Source organism: Arachis hypogaea, chromosome 15 (assembly GCF_003086295.3).
Source record: "Arachis hypogaea cultivar Tifrunner chromosome 15, arahy.Tifrunner.gnm2.J5K5, whole genome shotgun sequence".
In the NCBI taxonomy this organism is placed as follows: domain Eukaryota; kingdom Viridiplantae; phylum Streptophyta; class Magnoliopsida; order Fabales; family Fabaceae; genus Arachis; species Arachis hypogaea.
In genome coordinates, this window is record NC_092050.1 from 66,251,593 (window position 1) to 66,265,184 (window position 13,592).

Genomic DNA, 13,592 nt, shown 5'->3' on the forward strand with positions numbered 1-13,592 from the left:
AACATGGGACAACTAAGGGTGCAGCACCAAGAGCATTCCATCCTCCTCCATGAAATTAGAGAAGACCAAAGAGCCATGAGGGAGGAGCAACAAAGGCAAGGAAGAGACACTGAGGAGCTAAAGCACTCCATACGATCTTCAAGAGGACGAACAAGCCGCCATCACTAAGGCGGACCCGTTCTTTAATTTCCTTGTTCTTATTTTTCTGTTTTTTGAAAATTATGCTTTATGTTTTATTTATGTTTATGTCTTATTACATGATCACTAGTGTCGAAGTGTCTATGACTTAAAGCTATGAATATGAATCCTTCACCTTTCTTAAATGAAAAATGTCTTAATTGCAAAAGAAAAAGAGGTACATAAATTTCGAATTTTAAAATAGTTTAATTATTTTTATGTGGTGGCAATACTTTTTGTTTTCTGAATGAATGCTTGAACAGTGCATATTTTTTTTTAGTGAAGTTTATGAATGTTAAATTTTTTGGCTCTTGAAAGAATAATGAACAAGGAGAAATGTTATTAATAATCTAAAAAATCATAAAATTGATTCTTGAAGCAAGAAAAAGCAGTGAATACAAAGCTTGCGGAAAAAAAAGGTGAAAAATAAAAGAAAAAAAAAAGAAAAAGAAAAAGCAAGCAGAAAAAGCCAATAGCCCTTTAAACCAAAAGGCAAGGGTAAGGAAAGGATCCAAGGCTTTGAGCATTAATGGATAGGAGGGCCTAAAGGAATAAAATCCTGGCCTAAGCGGCACAACCAAGCTGTCCCTAACCATGTGCTTGTGGCGTGAAGGTGTCAAGTGAAAACTTGAGACTGAGTGGTTAAAGTCGTGATCCAAAGCAAAAAGAGTATGCTTAAGAGCTCTGGACACCTCTAATTGGGGACTCTAGCAAAGCTGAGTCACAATCTGAAAAGGTTTACCCAGTTATATGTCTGTGGCATTTATGTATCCTGTGGTAATACTGGAAAACAAAATGCTTAGGATCACGACCAAGACTCATAAAGTAACTGTGTTCAAGAATAAAAAAGAACTAAACTAGGAGAGTCAATAATATCATCTGGATTTTATGTTCCTAAATATGCCAACCATTCTGAGTTTCAATGGATAGTGAGATGCCAAAACAATTCAGAAGCAAAAAGCTACTAAGTCCCGCTCATCTGATTGCAACTGAGCTTCATTGGAAACTTTGAAATTTATTTGTATCTTAATTTTCTTTTCTATCCTACTGTGTTTTCAGTTGCTTAGGGACAAGCAACAGTTTAAGTTTGGTGTTGTGATGAGCAGATATTTAATACGCTTTTTTGCATCATTTTCATATAGTTTCTAGCATGTTTTGTTTAGTTTTTATAAAGTTTTTATAGATTTTAGTGTTAAATTCACATTTTTGGATTCTACTTTAAGTTTGTGTGTTTTTATGAAATTTCAGGTATTTTCTGGCTGAAATTGAGGAGCTGGAGCAAAAGTCTAGTACAGAGACAGAGAAAGCACTGCAGATGCTGTACGGATCTGACCTCCTTGCACTCTGAAGAGCTTTTCTGGAGCTATAGAAGTCCAAATGGAGTGTTCTCAACAGCTATGGAAAGAAGACTTCCAGAGCTTTCCAGCAATGTTTAATAGTCTATAATTTGCTTCATATTAGAAGACCCAAAACTGGCATCCAGCGCCAGCTTCCTGCCCCCTTCAAGGCGTCCAGTGCCCAAGGAGCAGAGACCAACATCCAAACGCTCAAAGAGGACCACCTAGCCAGCGTTCAATGCCCTAGGAGCCTCATAGCACGTGAATCTCATCAAAGCTCAGCCCAAACACTCACCAAGTGGGCCCCAGAAGTGAATTTTAGCACTAGAAAGACTATTCTACCCTTACTAGTCATTTGTTTAGTATTTAAGGGATTAGATTTATGTTATTCGTACATCATCGCCCATCATTCATCATATTTTCGTTTTACACTTTGTATTTCCTTTCAGTATGAGTTTCTAAACCTCCTAGGCTGAGGGGAGGTGTAACAACCCTAGTTTTTGAAAATCAAATAAAATAGTTATTTGTGATTTATTTTATTTGTTGATAATTTTATTTTAAGAAAATTATTTTACTAAAGGTAATTAAATGGAGTTTCATGATAATTGAAGTTTAAATTAATTAGAATTTTTATATAAACTTTATTAGATATTTGGTATGATTGAAATTATAATTTTGGTAATTAAAAAATAAGAAAGAATTGTATAATTTAATTTAAATAAATTCTATTTTTAATGAATTATGTTATTAATTTGAACTCCTAGAAATTAATTTATTAGAAATGATTAGTTTGATTTTTATAAATGCTTTAAGTTTACGTCAATTAATATTTATGTACCATTTTTATTATAATTAATTATTTTATAAATTGAAATTAAAGTTTCAGAGATAGAAAAATAATAGAGATTTTTATGATTTAATCTAGAAAATTGATATTTGAATTTAAATTGTACTTTACAAAATATAATTAACTTGTTCATTTTATAATGTAAATTAGAAATAATTGAGTGAACTTAGCAATATGTTGATAAATAATGTTCCTAAATATTTTTAAGAGAGTATATTTGATTTTAAAATTATCCTACCCTCTAATTTTATCAAAATAACTATTCATATCTATCCATATTCTTTTATAAAATCCCTAATTTCTAACACTAATTACCAAATCAACCTCAGAAACCCTAATTTCCCAAATTGGAAACCCTAACCCTAAATTCCCCATCAGAGACCCTAACCCCCTCCTCTACACCACATAGCCGCAGCCTTACCCTCCCTCAACGCAACAAACACACATACACGCAGAGAGGAGATCGGAGGAAGAGATAGTGCCGGCAGAAGGAAAAAAGAGCGTCGTCGGCCTGGTACCACCGCCGCCGTCGCCCTCATCGCCGCTCCGTGGAGCCCGCTTCGTCACCGCCGTCGAGGTCTTCTTCGTCGCCGTCACTGGAGGTCTATGAACAGAGAGAAGATGCGCGAGGAATGAGAAGCCTTCCCTGTCACCGTTCCACCTCAACCTGGCATCGCCGTCATCGTTGCCAGGGAAGTCGCCCTCGCTGTCGTGGCCAGGTGCCGTCGATGGAAGCCGCCGACGTTGCCTGAGAAGAACCCGAAGAGAGAGAGGGAGCCCGTAGGGAGGGACGCGAAGCAGGAGCCTCTGTGTCACGCTGCCGATCTGTCACTGTGTTGCTGCGTCACCGTTCATCCTTGTCGTCGCCGTCACCGCTGGTCTGCCTTGGAGCCGCCGTCGAGTAGAACGCGAGGAAAAGGAGTTCTTGCCACTGTTGTACACCTAGTCATCGCTGCTGCTTCCAATCACGCCGTTGACACTGCCGCCACTGCCACAACCACCCTTAAGCTGCTGCGCTGCTTGACCTATTGAACCACCATCTGAGCTACTGTTGGCTTGCCACTGCTGTTTGTTGGGTTTAAGACCACTGCTGCTGGCTTGCTCTACTCTGCTTCTGCTCTTAGTTTCTAGAGTTTGACAAGAACGCCACTGTCGCTGCTGGAGCTGCTGTCGCTGTTGCTCTGGATCCATTTTGAACCATTATCATCGCCGTTTGGCTGACACTGAGGCTTCCAACTACCACTGGAGCTGCCCAGGACCACCGCTGTGGCTGCCATAAGAACAGAACGGGTGCCAAAATCTGACACAATGCCGCTGTTGTCGATTAGAGATGCCAAAACTACCGCTGCTGCTGTGGATTTGGAATACTGGGTGTGTCACGTTTAAATTCTACAAATTTCGACACTGTGAGGTAGGGGATTAATTTTTAAAGTTAAACGTTTTTAATTTAGAATGCCTACAAAGTTAATTAGATAATTGCAAATAGTTAACAATGGTTAAGAATTGATTAATTGATGTGAATTGCTTGAAAGGTGTTTGAGAATAGTTAGCTGTTGTGATTATTGTGAATTATGACTGGAATTTGATACTGTTGTGATTATTCTGAATTATGAATTTGAATTGGATGTGATTGTGATGCTTCTGAATTATAAGTGAAATTAAATGCGATTGTGAATTGTACTTTGAATGATTGATTTTTTTGTGATGAATTGGCTAAGATTCTGATCTTAGATGAACTATTTTGAATTGTTTGATATTGAATTGGAATTTTAATATAATGGAATGGCTGTGAGATAGACTTGTGAAAGGTTGAAATTGGTTGAAGTGTGGCTGTGAATGATAATGTTATTTGTTAAATTAAAATATGATGAGTTAATTATTGAATGAAATGTATTTGAGAAAAGTTAGTTGTGGTGATTGCTCTGAGTTATGATCAAAATTGGATGCGGATGTGAATTGAGTTTGGGTTATGGCTGTGATTGTTATTGGTTTTCTGATTATTTTAGAATTGCTGGAAATTCTGATTTTAGTTGATTATGTCAAGTTGGTAACTTTTGAATGGTTCATTTGATTACTAAATCAATTTTCTTGAAACCTGAATTTTAAGGTAAAATAGTAGTTTTGAAAATGAACTAGTAATTTGATAGTGAACGATATTGCATGAGGTTAAAGACTGATTTTTGGGAAACTATTCATAATTTTTTTGATGTTGGACTGGGCTAATTTTCAAGAATGGTTGATGGAAAATTCTGATTCTAATGGACGAAAGGATGTTAGTTCTTAAACTGAATTATGATGAGATAATTATTGAGAATCTGTTATGATAGTTGCTAATAAATGGATGGAGAATTGATTGAGTTTAATTTGAAAGGATTCTAAGACTTAAGAATTTAGTTATGAATTGATGAGATGAAAATTAGATTGATGGATTATGTGAGAATAGCAAATTGTGGATTTTTTGATTGATTGAGAACCTTTCTTTGATACCTGTTGAGAAAGGTTGATGAGATGTTGAGAAAGAAGAAACCCGTAAGGGTGGCTAAGTCCGAGTTTTAGGGGAGGTGCTGCCGGAATTTTGTGAAATCTGAGGTTTTACTTGAAAAAAAAGTTATTTTAAAAGGTTTGGATTTTGGAAATTATATTATTTGATTCTGATTTACTAAGAAAAGAAATGAATTATGTTTTTCGGTTTTATTCATTGAGAAAAAAAATATTATGTTTAAGATGGATTTATTACGAAAAGGATTCCGTTTTGAGTTGATTTATTAAGAATAGAAAGAAATATTTTTTGAGTTTGATTTAATATGAAAAGAGTTATGTTTTAGGTTTGAAATAAAGGATGATCTTCTTAGAAGTTTGGTGAAATAATAATATTTGAATTTGAATGGTAAAAAGAGATGGGTTTTGAGTCTTTGGGAAGTTAGTAAATTTGAAAAAGAGTTTTATTTACTTTTAGTAAGAGGGTGATGCTTTGAAAAGTATTTAGCGAATTTAAAATAAATGATTTTCTTGAGTCTTTTGAAAGAAAAATAAACTAGAAAATAGTTTTAAAATTGGTTCGAGTTAAGCGGTTGCAAAAGTGGAAGCCGTGAAGTTTGTACAACATGATTGAATAAAGAAAGAGAGAGATATTGTATAAGAATATATAACTGGAGATGAATAACGGGAATGATAACTTATGATGATAATTACACTTATTCTTTTGAGGAAAGGTATTCAGTTTGTGAAATTGTTGGCAAGGACGTGGGTTTTGTCCCGCTTGCGTATTTATGATTATAAAAGAGAATAAGAAGCAGAGGACCTGTTGAAAGGTCATTTGTTGCTTAAGGCAACCCAAGAGATATGTTTATTCATTTGTTGCGTTAAGGCAACTCCAGATATACTTGTATGATCATCTGCTGCAGTGAGGCAGTCAGATAGATAATGGTGTGATCACTGAGAACTCTTTCCTACGGTACAGATCCATATTTTATTTCTGTAAGGCAGAGGGGTTATTTCCTGCTACAGAAGTACCGTGACCACCTGTTCCATTTCTGTAGTGGCAGAGGGGTTATTTCCTGTATACAGAAGGTGTGTCGGCATACATTGGTGCACGAAATTGTGATCTCAGGCAACGGCGCCAGAAACTCTGTACGCACGTCTTAATAAATCGTTTTTCATTCACAACTTCGATGCAACTAACCAGCAAGTGCACTGGGTCGTCCAAGTAATAAACCTTACGTGAGTAAGGGTCGATCCCACGGAGATTGTTGGTATGAAGCAAGCTATGGTCACCTTGTAAATCTCAGTCAGGCGGATATAAAATAGTTATGGAGTTTTCGAAAATAAATAATAAATAGATAGAAACTAAGGATAGAAATACTTATGTAATTCATTGGTTAGAATTTCAGATAAGTGTATAGAGATGCATTCGTTCCTCTGAACCTCTGCTTTCCTGCTGTCTTCATCCAATCAATCTTACTCCTTTCCATGGCTGGCTTTATGTAAGGGCATCACCGTTGTCAATGGCTACATCCCATCCTCTTGTGAAAATGGTCCAAATGCTCTGTCACGGCAAGGCTAATCATCTGAGGTTCTCGATCATACTGGAATAGGATTCATCCTCCTTTTGCGTCTGTCACTACGCCCAGCACTCGCGAGTTTGAAGTTCGTCACAGTCATTCAATCCCAGAGTCCTACTCGGAATACCACAGACAAGGTTTAGACTGTTCGAACTCTCATGAATGCCGCCATCAATCTAGCTTATACCACGAAGATTCTGATTAAGAGATCCAAGAGATACTCATTCAATCTAAGGTAGAACGGAAGTGGTTGTCAGGCACGCGTTCATAGGGAATGATGATGATTGTCACGTTCATCACATTCAGGTTGAAGTGCGAATAAATATCTTAGAAGCAGAATAAGTTGAATTGAATAGAAAAACAGTAGTACTTTGCATTAATCTTTGAGGAACAGCAGAGCTCCACACCTTAATCTATGGAGTGTAGAAACTCTACCATTGAAAATACATAAGTGAAAGGTTCAGGCATGGCTGAATGGCCAGCCCCCAAAACGTGATCACAGGATCAAAAATACAATCCAGGATGTCAAATACAATAGTAAAAAGTCCTATTTATACTAAACTAGTTACTAGGGTTTACAGAAGTAAGTAATTGATGCATAAATCCACTTCCGGGGCCCACTTGATGTGTGCTTGGGCTGTGCTTGAATGTTACACGTGCAGAGGCTCTTTCTGGAGTTGAACGCCAGGTTATAACGTATTTCTGGCGGTCAACTCTGGTTTGTGACTTGTTTCTAGCGTTTAACTCCAGACAGCAGCATAGAACTGGCGTTCAACGCCTTTTTACGTTGTCTAAACGCGGCCAAAGTATGGACTATTATACATTGCTGGAAAGCCCTGGATGTCTACTTTCCAACGCAATTAGAAGCGCGCAATTTTGAGTTCTGTAGCTCCAGAAAATCCACTTTGAGTGCAGGGAGGTCAGAATCCAACAGCATCAGCAGTCCTTCTTCTACCTCTGAATCTGATTTTTGCTCAAGTCCCTCAATTTCAGCCAGAAAATACCTGAAATCACAGAAAAACACACAAACTCATAGTAAAGTCCAGAAATGTGAATTTAACATAAAAACTAATGAAAACATCCCTAAAAGTAACCAGATTCTACTAAAAACATACTAAAAACAGTGCCAAAAAGCTTATTTATTATCCGCTCATCACAACACCAAACTTAAATTGTTGCTTGTCCCCAAGAAACTGAAAATTAAATAGGATAAAAAGAAGAGAATATACTATAAATTCCAAACTATCAATGAAACATAGCTCCAATCAGATGAGCGGGACTTGTAGCTTTTTGCCTCTTGAATAGTTTTGGCATCTCACTTTATCCATTGAAGTTCAGAATGATTGGCATCTATAGGAACTCAGAGTTCAGATAGTGTTATTGATTCTCCTAGTTCAGTATGATGATTCTTGAACACAGCTATTTTATGAGTCTTGGCCATGGCCCTAAGCACTTTGTTTTCTAGTATTACCATCGGATACATAAATGCCACAGACACATAATTGGGTGAACCTTTTCAGATTGTGACTCAGCTTTGCTAAAGTCCCCAATTAGAGGTGTCCAGGGTTCTTAAGCACACTCTTCTTTTGCTTTGGACCTTGACTTTAACCGCTCAGTCTCAAGTTTTCACTTGACACCTTCACGCCACAAGCACATGGTTAGGGACAGCTTGGTTTAGCCGCTTAGGCCATGATTTTATTCCTTTAGGCCATCCTATCCACTAATGCTCAAAGCCTTGGGATCCTTTTTATTACCCTTGCCTTTTGGTTTTAAGGGTTACTGGCTTTTTGCTCTTGCCTCTTGGTTTTAAGAGCTTTTGGCTTTTTCTGCTTGCTTTTTCTTTTTCTTTCTATTTTTTTTCGCTATTTTTTTCTTCTCTCTTTTTTTTTGGCAAGCTTTGTTCTTTGCTGCTTTTTCTTGCTTCAAGAATCATTTTTATGATTTTTCAGATTATCAAATAACATGTCTCCTTGTCATCATTCTTTCAAGAGCCAACATATTTAACATTCTTAAACAACAACTTCAAAAGACATATGCACTATTCAAGCATTCATTCTGAAAACAAGAAGCATTGTCACCACATCAATATAATTAAACTAAGTTCAAGGATAAATTCAAAACTCATGTACTTCTTGTTCTTTTGAATTAAAACAGTTTTCATTTAAGAGAGGTAATGGATTCATAGGACATTCATAACTTTAAGACAAAGTTACTAAATACTAATGATCATGTAATGAAGACACAAACATGGATAAGCACTTAACATAGAGAAAACGAAAAACAGAGAATGTAAGAACAAGGAATGAGTCCACCTTAGTGATGGTGGCATTTCCTTCTTGAGGAACCAATGATGTCCTTGAGCTCTTCTATGTCTCTTCCTTATCTTTGTTGCTCCTCCCTCATTGCTTTTTGATCTTCTCTTATTTCATGAAGGATGATGGAGTGTTCTTGATGTTCCACCCTTAATTGTCCCATGTTGGAACTTAATTCTCCTAGGGAGGCATTGATTTGCTCCCAATAGTTTTGTGGAGGAAAATGCATTTGAGGCATCTCTGCGATCTCATGGTGATGAGCTTCATGCGTCTCTTGAGATCCATGAATGGGCTCTCTTGCTTGCTCCATCCTTTTCTTAGTGATGGGCTTCTCTTCCTCAATGGGAATGTCTCCTTCTATGAAAGCTCCAGCTGAGTAACATAGATGGCAAATAAGATGAGGAAAAGCTAGCCTTGCCCAAGGAGAGGGCTTTTCGGCTATTTTATAGAATTCAAGGGAGATGACTTCATGAACTTCTACTTCCTCTCCAATCATGATGCTATGAATCATGTGGCCCGATCCACAGTAACTTCAGATCGGTTGCTAGTGGGGATGATGGAGCGTTGGATGAACTCCAACCATCCTCTAGCCACAGGCTTGAGGTCCAGTCTTCTTAATTGAACCGGCTTGCCTTTGGAGTCAATCTTCCATTGAGCTCCTTCCACACATATGTCCCTGAGGACTTGGTCCAACCTTTGATTAAAGTTGACCCTTCTAGTATAGGGGCGTACATCTCCTTGCATCATAGGCAAGTTAAACGCCAACCTCACATTTTCCGGACTAAAATCTAAGTATTTCCCCCGAACCATTGTAATATAATTCTTTGGGTTTGGGTTCTTACTTTGATCATGGTTCCTAGTGATCCATGCATTGGCATAGAACTCTTGAACCATTAGGATGCCGACTTGTTGGATGGGTTTTGATAGAACTTCCCAACCTCTTCTTTGGATTTCATGTCGGATCTCCGGATACTCATTCTTCTTGAGCTTGAAATGGACCTCGGGGATCACCTTCTTCTTGGCCACAACATCATAGAAGTGGTCTTGATGAGCTTTGGAGATGAATCTTTCCATCTCCCATGACTCAGAGGTGGAAGCTTTTATCTTCCCTTTCCCTTTTCTAGAGGATTCTCCGGTCTTGGGTGCCATCAATGGTAATGGAAAAACAAAAAGCTTATGCTTTTACCACACCAAACTTAGAATATTGCTCGCCCTCGAGCAAGAGAGAAAAGAATAGATGAAGAAGAAGAAGAAATAGAGGAGAGGGAGAGAGAGATGTGTTTCGGCCAAGAAGGGGAAGAGAGGGTTGTGTTGTGTGAAAATGAGGAAGAATGGAGTGCTATATATAGGGAAGGGAGGGGGGTAAGGTTTCGGCCATAAGGGTGGGTTTTGGGTGGGAAAATGATTTTGAATTTTGAAGGTAGGTGGGGTTTATGAGGTAGGTTTATGGGGAAGAGTGAATGGATGTGAGTAGTTAAGTGGTGATAAGGAAGAGAGATTGAGGTGATTGGTGAAGAGTTTTGGAGAAGAGTGTTTATGGAATTGTGTGAAAGAGGGGTGAGAAGAAGTGAGTGAAGGTAGGTGGGGATCCTGTGGGGTCCACAGATCCTGAGGTGTTCAAGGATTTATAACCTTGCACCAAATTAGGCATGCAAAATGCCCTTGCACACAACTTTGGGCGTTCAGCGCCAGATTGGTGCTTGTTCTGGGCGTTGAACGCCCATTTGTTGCCCATTTCTGGCGTTGAACGCCAGAACCATGCTTGTTCTGGGCGTTCAGCGCCAGCTCTTCTCCAGGGTGCAATTCTGGCGTTCAAACACCCAGATGCTGCCCATTTTGGGCGTTCAGCGCCAGAACCATGCTCTGTTCTGGCATTGAACGCCAGCCAGATGCTTCTTACTGGCGTTTAAACGCAGTGAAATCCTCCTCTAGGGTGTGATTTTTCTTCTACTGTTTTTGATTCCGTTTTCAATTTTTATATTTATTTTGTGACTCCACATGATCATGAACCTAATAAAACATGAAAGAACAAGAAAAATAAAATTAGATAAATAAAAATTGGGTTGCCTCCCAACAAGCGCTTCTTTAATGTCAATAGCTTGACAGTGGGCTCTCATGGAGCCTCACAGATGTTCAGAGCATTGTTGAGACCTCCCAACACCAAACTTAGAGTTTGGATATGGGAGTTCAACACCAAACTTAGAGTTTGGTTGTGGCCTCCCAACACCAAACTTAGATTTTGACTGTGGGGGCTCTGGTTGACTCTGTTTTGAGAGAAGCTTTTTATGCTTCCTCTCCATGTTTACAGAAGGATAACCTTGAGTTGTAAACACAAGGGAGTCCTCATTCAATTGAAGGACTAATTCACCTCTGTCAACATCAATCACAGCTCTTGCTGTGGCTAGGAAAGGTCTTCCAAGGATGATGGATTCATCCTCATCCTTCCCAATATCAAGGACTATGAAATCAGCAGGGATGTAAAGGCCTTCAACCTTTACTAACACGTCCTCTACTTGTCCATAAGCCTATTTTCTTGAATTGTCTGCCATCTCTAATGAAATTTTAGCAACTTGTACCCCATAGATTCCCAGTTTCTCTATTACAGAGAGGGGCATGAGGTTTATCCCTGAACCAAGGTCACACAGAGCCTTTTCAAAGATCATGTTGCCTATGGTACAAGGTATTACGAACTTTCCAGGATCCTGTTTCTTCTGAGGAATTGTCAGTTGATCCAGATCACTTAGTTCATTGGTGAACAGAGGAGGTTCATCTTCCCAAGTCTCAATACCAAATAATTTGGCATTCAGCTTCATGATTGCACCAAGAAACTTGGTAGCTTACTCTTCAGTAACATCCTCATTTTCTTCAGAAGAGGAATACTCATCAGAGCTCATGAATGGCATAAGGAGGTTCAATGGAATCTCTATGGTCTCTGGATGAGTCTCAGATTCCTTTGGTTCCTCAGAGGAAAGCTCCTTATTGATCACTGGACGTCCCAGGAGGTCTTCCTCACTGGGATTCACGTCCTCAACCTCCCTTACAGGTTCGGCCATGGTGGTTATGTCAATGGCCTTGCACTCTCCTTTTGGATTTTCTTCTGTATTGCTTGGGAGAGCACTAGGAGGGATTTCAGTGATCCTTTTACTCAGCTGGCCCACTTGTGCTTCCAAATTTCTAATGGAAGACCTTGTTTCATTCATGAAACTTACAGTGGCCTTGGACAGATTAGAGACTAAGTTTGCTAAATTAGAGGTATTTTGTTCAGAGTTCTCTGTCTGTTGCTGAGTGGATGATGGAAAAGGTTTACTATTGTTAAACCTATTTCTTCTACCATTATTAAAGCCTTGTTGAGGCTTTTGTTGATCCTTCCATGAGAAATTTGGATGATTTTTCCATGATGGATTATATGTGTTTCCATAAGGTTCACCCATATAATTTACCTCTGCTATTGCAGGGTTTTCAGGATCATAAGCTTCTTCTTCAGAAGATGCCTCTTGAGTACTGTTGGATGCAGCTTGCATTCCATTCAGACTCTCAGAAATCATATTGACTTGCTGAGTCAATATTTTATTCTGAGCTAGTATGGCATTCAGAGTATCAATTTCAAGAACTCCCTTCTTCATAGGCGTCCCATTACTCACAGGATTCCTCTCAGAAGTGTACATGAACTGGTTATTAGCAACCATGTCAATGAGTTCTTGAGCTTCTACAGGCATTTTCTTTAGGTGAATAGATCCACCTGCAGAAGTATCCAATGACATTTTAGCCAATTCAGATAGACCATCATAGAATATATCCAGGATGGTCCATTCTGAAAGCATGTCAGAAGGACATTTTTTGGTCAGTCCTTTGTATCTCTCCCAAGCTTCATAGAGGGATTCACCTTCTCTCTGTCTGAAGGTCTGAACATCCACTCTAAGCTTACTCAGCTTTTGAGGAGGAAAGAACTTGGCTAAGAAAGCCTTGACCAACTTATCCCAAGAGTTCAAGCTATCCTTAGGTTGAGAGTCCAACCATACTGTTCTATCTTCAATCTGTGTTTGATTCTCTATTCTAAGATGTATCTTCGTTCTTGATCAATATGAATGCGTTGAACCAGCACAAGGTTATCTCATTCTACATGGGTTCAGAGTGAGTCTTTCATCGGACAATGATGAACCACTAGCTTGATTATACATCTCTTAGACGGCTAATCCACGACTTCGTTGGGGACTTCTCGAGACACTAGTTCAGCCTAGGTATGCAGAGATTATAGTCTTTGGGTAAAGGCTAGAACCAAAGGCGCAACATTCTCTGATCCAGAAGATTCGACCTTGTCTGTGGCGTTTTGAGTAGGATCACTAAGGGGAATGGACTACAGGAGCTTCACCCATAATCAGAATGGATCCGTATTAACCCTAAGGTTCAGATCTGGAGGAGCATTGGCGACCTCCCAAGAAAGGCGTTGATCACATACAGCCTGCCATAGAAGAAATCATTCAAAGTTGGAGTAGATAGTAAGACCGGATTAATCCAGAAGAACAAAGTATCTCCAAGCCTCAACCATCTTCTTATCATTCGAATTCATAATTAATGAGTAACATTTTCTTTATTTTACTTTTATGCACTTTAAACAAACAAACAACTTTTCTATCTGCCTGACTAAGATCTACAAGATAACCATATCTTGCTTCAAATCACAATCCTCGTGGGATCGACCTTAACTCACTTAGGTATTACTTGGACGACCTAGTGCACTTGCTGGTTCAGTTGTGCGAAGTGTAATTCTGCGCACCATGTTTTTTGCACCATTGCCGGGGATTGTTCGAGTTTGGACAACTAACGGATTATCTTGTTGCTTAGATTAGGTATTGTCTTT

The 13,592-nt window shown here is 38.8% G+C and overlaps 1 non-coding gene across 1 annotated transcript; it reads left to right on the forward strand.

Annotated features, from left to right (window-relative positions):
* The first annotated feature begins 12,549 nt into the window (after window positions 1-12,549).
* LOC112752299 (small nucleolar RNA R71) lies at window positions 12,550-12,657 on the forward strand. Its single transcript, XR_003176743.1, has one exon. It is a non-coding gene; the product is annotated as a small nucleolar RNA R71 (small nucleolar RNA).
* The last annotated feature ends 935 nt before the right edge of the window (window positions 12,658-13,592 follow it).